This window comes from Lytechinus variegatus, chromosome 2 (assembly GCF_018143015.1).
Source record: "Lytechinus variegatus isolate NC3 chromosome 2, Lvar_3.0, whole genome shotgun sequence".
NCBI classification, from domain to species: domain Eukaryota; kingdom Metazoa; phylum Echinodermata; class Echinoidea; order Temnopleuroida; family Toxopneustidae; genus Lytechinus; species Lytechinus variegatus.
Window position 1 is genome coordinate 56,345,950 of NC_054741.1, and position 6,044 is coordinate 56,351,993.

The window sequence follows — 6,044 nt, forward strand, 5'->3', positions numbered from 1 at the left end:
CCCGAAGCATTGTTTTAATACTGAAAGTGCAAAAAGGTTGTGCACATATCTACTAGTCTTTCTTGAAACATGAAATCAAGAAATGTAAAAGACTTTCAAAAAGTAAACAGGACTTTGATCTTGACAATATTATTTAGAGTTCTATTTACCTAATCCCCTTTCTTTTAATTGTCAATATAAACATGAGGTGGTTCCAGTTTAAATTGCTGATTAGAATTCTTTATGTGAAAGACGCTTTATTAAGATCCAAATTAGTAACAGATAAGCTATGTTCATTTCATAATAGCAGCAAAGAAACAATCATAAATATATTTTGTTCCTGTATATATTCAAATGAAATATGGTCAAATCTTGAGCCTTGGCCGTCCCGCAATATTATTCACATTCACCTTACATATGAAAACAAAATGTTTGGCTTTTATGACGTAATAACAGTGCTTTCAATTGTATCATGATTTTAGAAAGGAAAAAAAAGTTGGCAGACAAATGCAAAAATTGTTTGCCCGTTTTTGAACGGGGGAAAAAATCATAAAATCATAAAATGTTATTATGATATGGAAAAGAATATTTGTAAAACAAATCTAAAAAAAAAAGAAATTAAAAAACAAAGTGGTAAAACCTTATTGAATGCTTCTCATTGTGGTTTTTTTTCTCATGGAATTATTTGTCAAGTTATTTTGTGTCGCTTAGGAAAGAATTTACAATATGTAATTGATTTTTCTAATGGTTTGTTCTTATTTTATTAAGAATGGCCAAGAATATCATTTTGAAATTTTGCATGTATCTATGTGATATTATTTAATAAAAAGGGGAAGTGGAGGGGGCATCTGTTTCTCCATGTATACTGCAACGGAATTTAAAAAAAGGCTCATACCCACATAGGATGTAAAATGTAATACTAAATAATCATTTAGGTTTTTTTTCCTTTTGTGCTAAAGATATAAATCATAGTTTTTAGATTTTTTTTGGGGGGGGGGCTTGACAACATACCAGAAATTAACAACGAATAAAAGATAATAAGCCATTGACTTCATATTCGTGATATGGTATCTGTCGATTAAAAGGAGATGGCAAAATATCAATTTCACTACAAAGTTATATCACCTTCTTCTTGATTTCATTCCCGATAAGTGGTACTTGCCTGCAGGACGAAAATTTTCAGAGCCCCTGTAGTCAGAACCTGTATTAGATTTGAAAAGGAAAAAAAAACTCAAACTCTTTAAAGGGGTCTACAGATATATTATGCAGATAATAGTTGAGTAAAGCACAAACAAACAAGAAAAAAACACAAATAAACAAACAAAACAAAAGAAAAGTCTAGTTTATTTTTATCTAATTTCATTTCAAGAAATTTAACAAGAGATTCACGACTTTGCATTAACGTTCGCTACCATGTAAATCCCAAAAAGACCTTTCAGAGGACCCACTCAGAAGAAGCAGGCAATATTATCTGTCAAGTATTGTTATTTTGTTGATGAAATGCAGAAATAAATCAAATCAAATCAAATGAATAGGTTAATACGTTAGAAAATTACTGTGTTGTGAAACTGACTTGCCTTTTCTAATTTGGAGAAGGAATAAAGGCTACACTGGAAATGAAATCCTAGAGATTTCAAAGGTGTAAATTACGGATTTAGTTTAAATGTAAAATCAATTTGGAGGCTAACTGATTTAATGAAATATTCATAGACCTACGTAGACTATCTGAACTAATCTATTTTGTTATTGCCCCATGTACATGCATGCGTAATGCCAAAATGGTCCTTGCATCCGAGTCAAAGCAAGGTGACACCTGCTTTAAAGAGATTTTTTAGAGTCTATTACTAGTAGTACGGACCACTATAACTGGAGACTAAATGCAAATAAATAAATGAATAGATAAATAAATAAATTAAAAAATGAGATTTAGTTTGAAACTTCTAGATCAGTTGAGTGGTGTCATTAATAATGTCTCATGACTGAGAGTCCCATGTAGAAAATTGAGATCTAGACCTACTACAGATCTAGATCTAGTCTTGAGTCTACAGAGTACAGTGCGGATAGAAATTGTTCCCTCCCCATATGGGTGTTTTGGTATATTCTACAACAAATCTAATCTGTACTACCTGTAAATATTAATGAACTTGATCTTAGAACTAGTCTTAGATCCGAAACTATTTTGCAGTGTGGTACACTCAGTTTCAGCTCCAGACCTCCAATCAGGAAGGTCATGAAACTGTCTGAAAACACCTTTCTAATTCTAGGCCGGCTACAGGCTCCAGTTGAGTTTTACCTGGGTAGATCTATGCCAAGATAGCTAGTATTAGTTCATCCTTTTAAAGAGTCACATCTTGTATGTATAGTATATTATTACCTTTAACCTCTGACAGTTACATTATGTAGGTCATATACAGACCTACACATGGTATTGATCTGTACTGGGCCCCACCCCTGGCCCGTTTCTCGATCTAACAAAGTAAATGTATGTAGATAGACTATGACTATATGAATTAGGCCTGTTGTTAGGCTGAAAATTTCGAATTAAACTCCTGCAATACCTTTATGAAATAAAAATTACAGTGTCTTAGTTCTTAGCTTTAGCCTTAGCTATATTGCTGGGTAATGAACAGTTTTAGCACTGACCGTCTTGCCACGATCTCGAGTCGTAGCCTAGCCAAATTCGAACACGGAGCAGGTCTACTTTTTAACAATTTTTTCAACAGGTGGGGCTACGTATTCGTTTTCCCCTATAATCCTTGGAAATACTTTTACATTGATATTTCACATAAATCTATATGTTGTCCGTGACTATTTTAATAATCTTTTTAAATCTGGGATGGAGACGTTTTTTTAAATCGATTACTTACCATCTACTGAAGATTGATATACGTACGACAGTTCGTCCTCCACTTTGCCGACAGCTAAAAGCTTTCGCGTACGTCACTTTGCGAAACCACTATATTCGCTGTTTTCAACACGTACGTCAGTTTGCATGATGTCATTATTACGTCATCGAGGACTTTCCATGTCTAATTTCTTTTGGAAGTGATAGACAATTAAATATAGAGTTGAAAATGATTGTAACTCAAAAACCAAAAAAGTAAAAAAATTTGCCACTTACGTCGGTTTGCGAAACCAGCGACGTTATAAACATGAGCTATTGAGCTTGCTGCATGACATTAGGTCCGTGAAGGGTTTACACAATAGGCACCTTTTGCAAATCTCTACAACGCGAGATTAGAGTCGGGTAACTCAAAAGTTAACGATTAATCATAGACTCGAATTTCTAGATTGATTTTTGATTACAGTCAATACAATCAAACGTAGAAAATTGTTTTACGATCATTGCCAAGCTTTGTGTTACAGGCCCTATAGATCTTGCTTTTCGTGTGCAAAGCTCTTTCATACGATACCAGCATGCCATGCCATGCCATGCCATGCCATTTGCCTGCCTAAGCTCGCGGCGGGACTGTACCTGTATTATGGCTATGACTCCAGCTGGCTGGAGACATGCGAAATGTAGATTATGACATGGATAAGAAAGTGGTTTTTCAAACAAATCGAGTACATATTGAGTAAGGAAAAACTTACCGAATTAAGGCTTAGATATAGATCGTTACAGTCCATCGAATCGATATTGCATTTAATGTGCATTATTTGTGGATCAATTGATTCCATGGGTCAGATCACCTCTCAAGCCGAATCATTTCCCATGCGTTGACAATGTACACAGCATGCAACAGGCCATAAACCGTTTTTTTCTTTTTCTTTTGCCAGCACCTTCTACATAAACGATATGCCTCTAGCACACAATGTAACGGGCAGTATGTTTTACTTTTCCGCAGAAATGGGGGGTTTGCCGGGGGGTACACTTCCATTGATGAGTGGATACCAGGCGCGACCATGGGGTTTCGTAAAGCACCCTAAACAAGGGAAGGTCTTTTCCAGATTATGAAAATGCATCTCTCAACAAGTATTTGGGTTGTGACACCCTACAAGTAGTGGAAATATATCCCTTTTCAGTATTTTAATCATTGTTTCTCACACCCTCAAAACGCTACATAGGCCTATACATAACGTATTTACCCACTTTTCCCTTTTTACGTGTGGTCGCGCCTGGTATCCACCATTCAATGGAAGTGGGTCCCCCGGGCGGCCTCTCGAGCTCTGGGAGGAAGCAAATTTGGATTTGGAAAGTCGTCCTAAATCAGATATATCGCTGTTACCATAGTAGCAACTAGAATTTTGCACACGAAACGCACATTGAATGTTTCCGTTCCAGATGCGAAACGAAAAAAAATCCCATGTCACACAATTTGCATTAAAGGACAGAGTTTTACGACCATGACGACGGGCCCAAAAGTCTCGCCCAAAATGAACTACCGCTCTAAATAAGCGAAAGCGTCCTCAAACGAAAGGTCGGGAATATGCAATTCAGTGCGTCCATCTCTCCCTACAATAAAAAAAAAACATTGCTCAAAAGCAAATAAAATTAGAATTATCAGTACAGCACAGCCATTACGTTGCCATGATATATGGAAGATATTACATCGTAGTGGCCTACTTGAGTAGGCATGGTGGTCAAAAATCGGAATAATCATGATACATGCTACGCATAATCTTGGCATGCTATGTTGGTGAAAAAAAAATCCATTTGCAAAATGATTACATTAAAGTGCGGGATGATATAGGCGCACTGAAAGGACTTATACACCATGCTCGGTATGAAAGAAATAGGCCTAATAGTAGAAAAAAGGAACAGAACAGAATGATATTACAGTGATCATTATAAATATATTGTACTAATGACATCAACTCACTATGGTGATTGTCGACTATGAATCAAAATACAAGAAAAGAAGGTCTAGAAAGAAAGAGAGAGAGATAGAAGGAAAGAAAGAACAACAAATCACCATCAAATAAAATTAATAGTAATATCGCATACATTTTTTTTAGCTTATCCCAAAGTTGAGGCTAGTTCACAAGTGGAAATAAAGCAAAATGATTTACCACCTCCAATGCTTTGAAAAAAAAATCACAGGGCAGAATTTAGCTCCTTATATATAGGCCTATAGATATCAATAGTTTACAGGAAGACAAAATTTCATATGATTCAATCTTACAATAACTTTCGTATGATACAGTCTTATACAGTAACTTCAGTTCGAAGTTAATTGTAACATCAGGTAAAAGCTATATTAATTCTGAGTATGGGCCCCATTATGGATGAAATAACAAAGATATGATTTAATATTCTAATTTATAGGAGGATAAGCCTACTCCACAATGTGGAATTAAGTTTTTTATTCGAAAAAAATTAATATGAATAATAAAACCTTATTTATGACACATATATGTACAGATTATGATAATTATAATTTTGGTTCCTTTATTGTGGACTTAATATAATGATGTCAAGCTAAATTTGTCAATCGATGCATTTAGGCTTAATGTGGTTAGCTTTATATGATTTTATGCTTACTTTATATTCATATCAACATAATATAATATATGAAAGGAAAATTTCAGTGATTAGAAGGTGAAAAATTATTTACATGTAAGAACGTATATCCCGAAAAGATGAAAAACTTTGAATGAATTATGTTGTACCCTTCTTTGCATAAATTTTAATTTTAAACTACATTATAATAATCACAAAAAGTTTAGAAAATGTTGTCGAAATAAAATAGTAGATTTTAAAAGGAGCATAACTTATATTTCTTAGCTCTAAAAAATGAAAGTATATACGGGGCCTATATACAGTGCGTCCCAGAATAAACGAAACCGAGATTTAGCGATCATTTACCATAATTTAATCATAAATAGAATAGACAAATTACCTACCAATTATCTTAAAGCTTAGAATCTCCTCTTTCATCTGATATTACTTAGATTATTTCTTATTCACGCATGAGTGAGCAAAAACAATTTGAAGAAAGGATACCAAAAACTCATTTGGCGGGGGTATCGGGGTTTCAAATAGAAAACCACATTTCTGAAAAGTTCAATATCTGCTCTTTAATTTGGTACCTCAATAATAGAAAATGGTCAGGAAATAAAAAAGT

At 34.3% G+C, this 6,044-nt stretch overlaps 1 long non-coding RNA gene across 1 annotated transcript; it reads right to left on the bottom strand.

Moving 5' to 3' along the window:
- Positions 1 to 971: 971 nt before the first annotated feature.
- On the bottom strand, positions 972 to 3,047 carry LOC121408436. The gene is made up of 2 exons (XR_005969040.1): positions 2,847 to 3,047; positions 972 to 1,180 (listed from the first exon to the last, which is right to left on the bottom strand). It is a non-coding gene; the product is annotated as an uncharacterized LOC121408436 (long non-coding RNA).
- Positions 3,048 to 6,044: the final 2,997 nt, after the last annotated feature.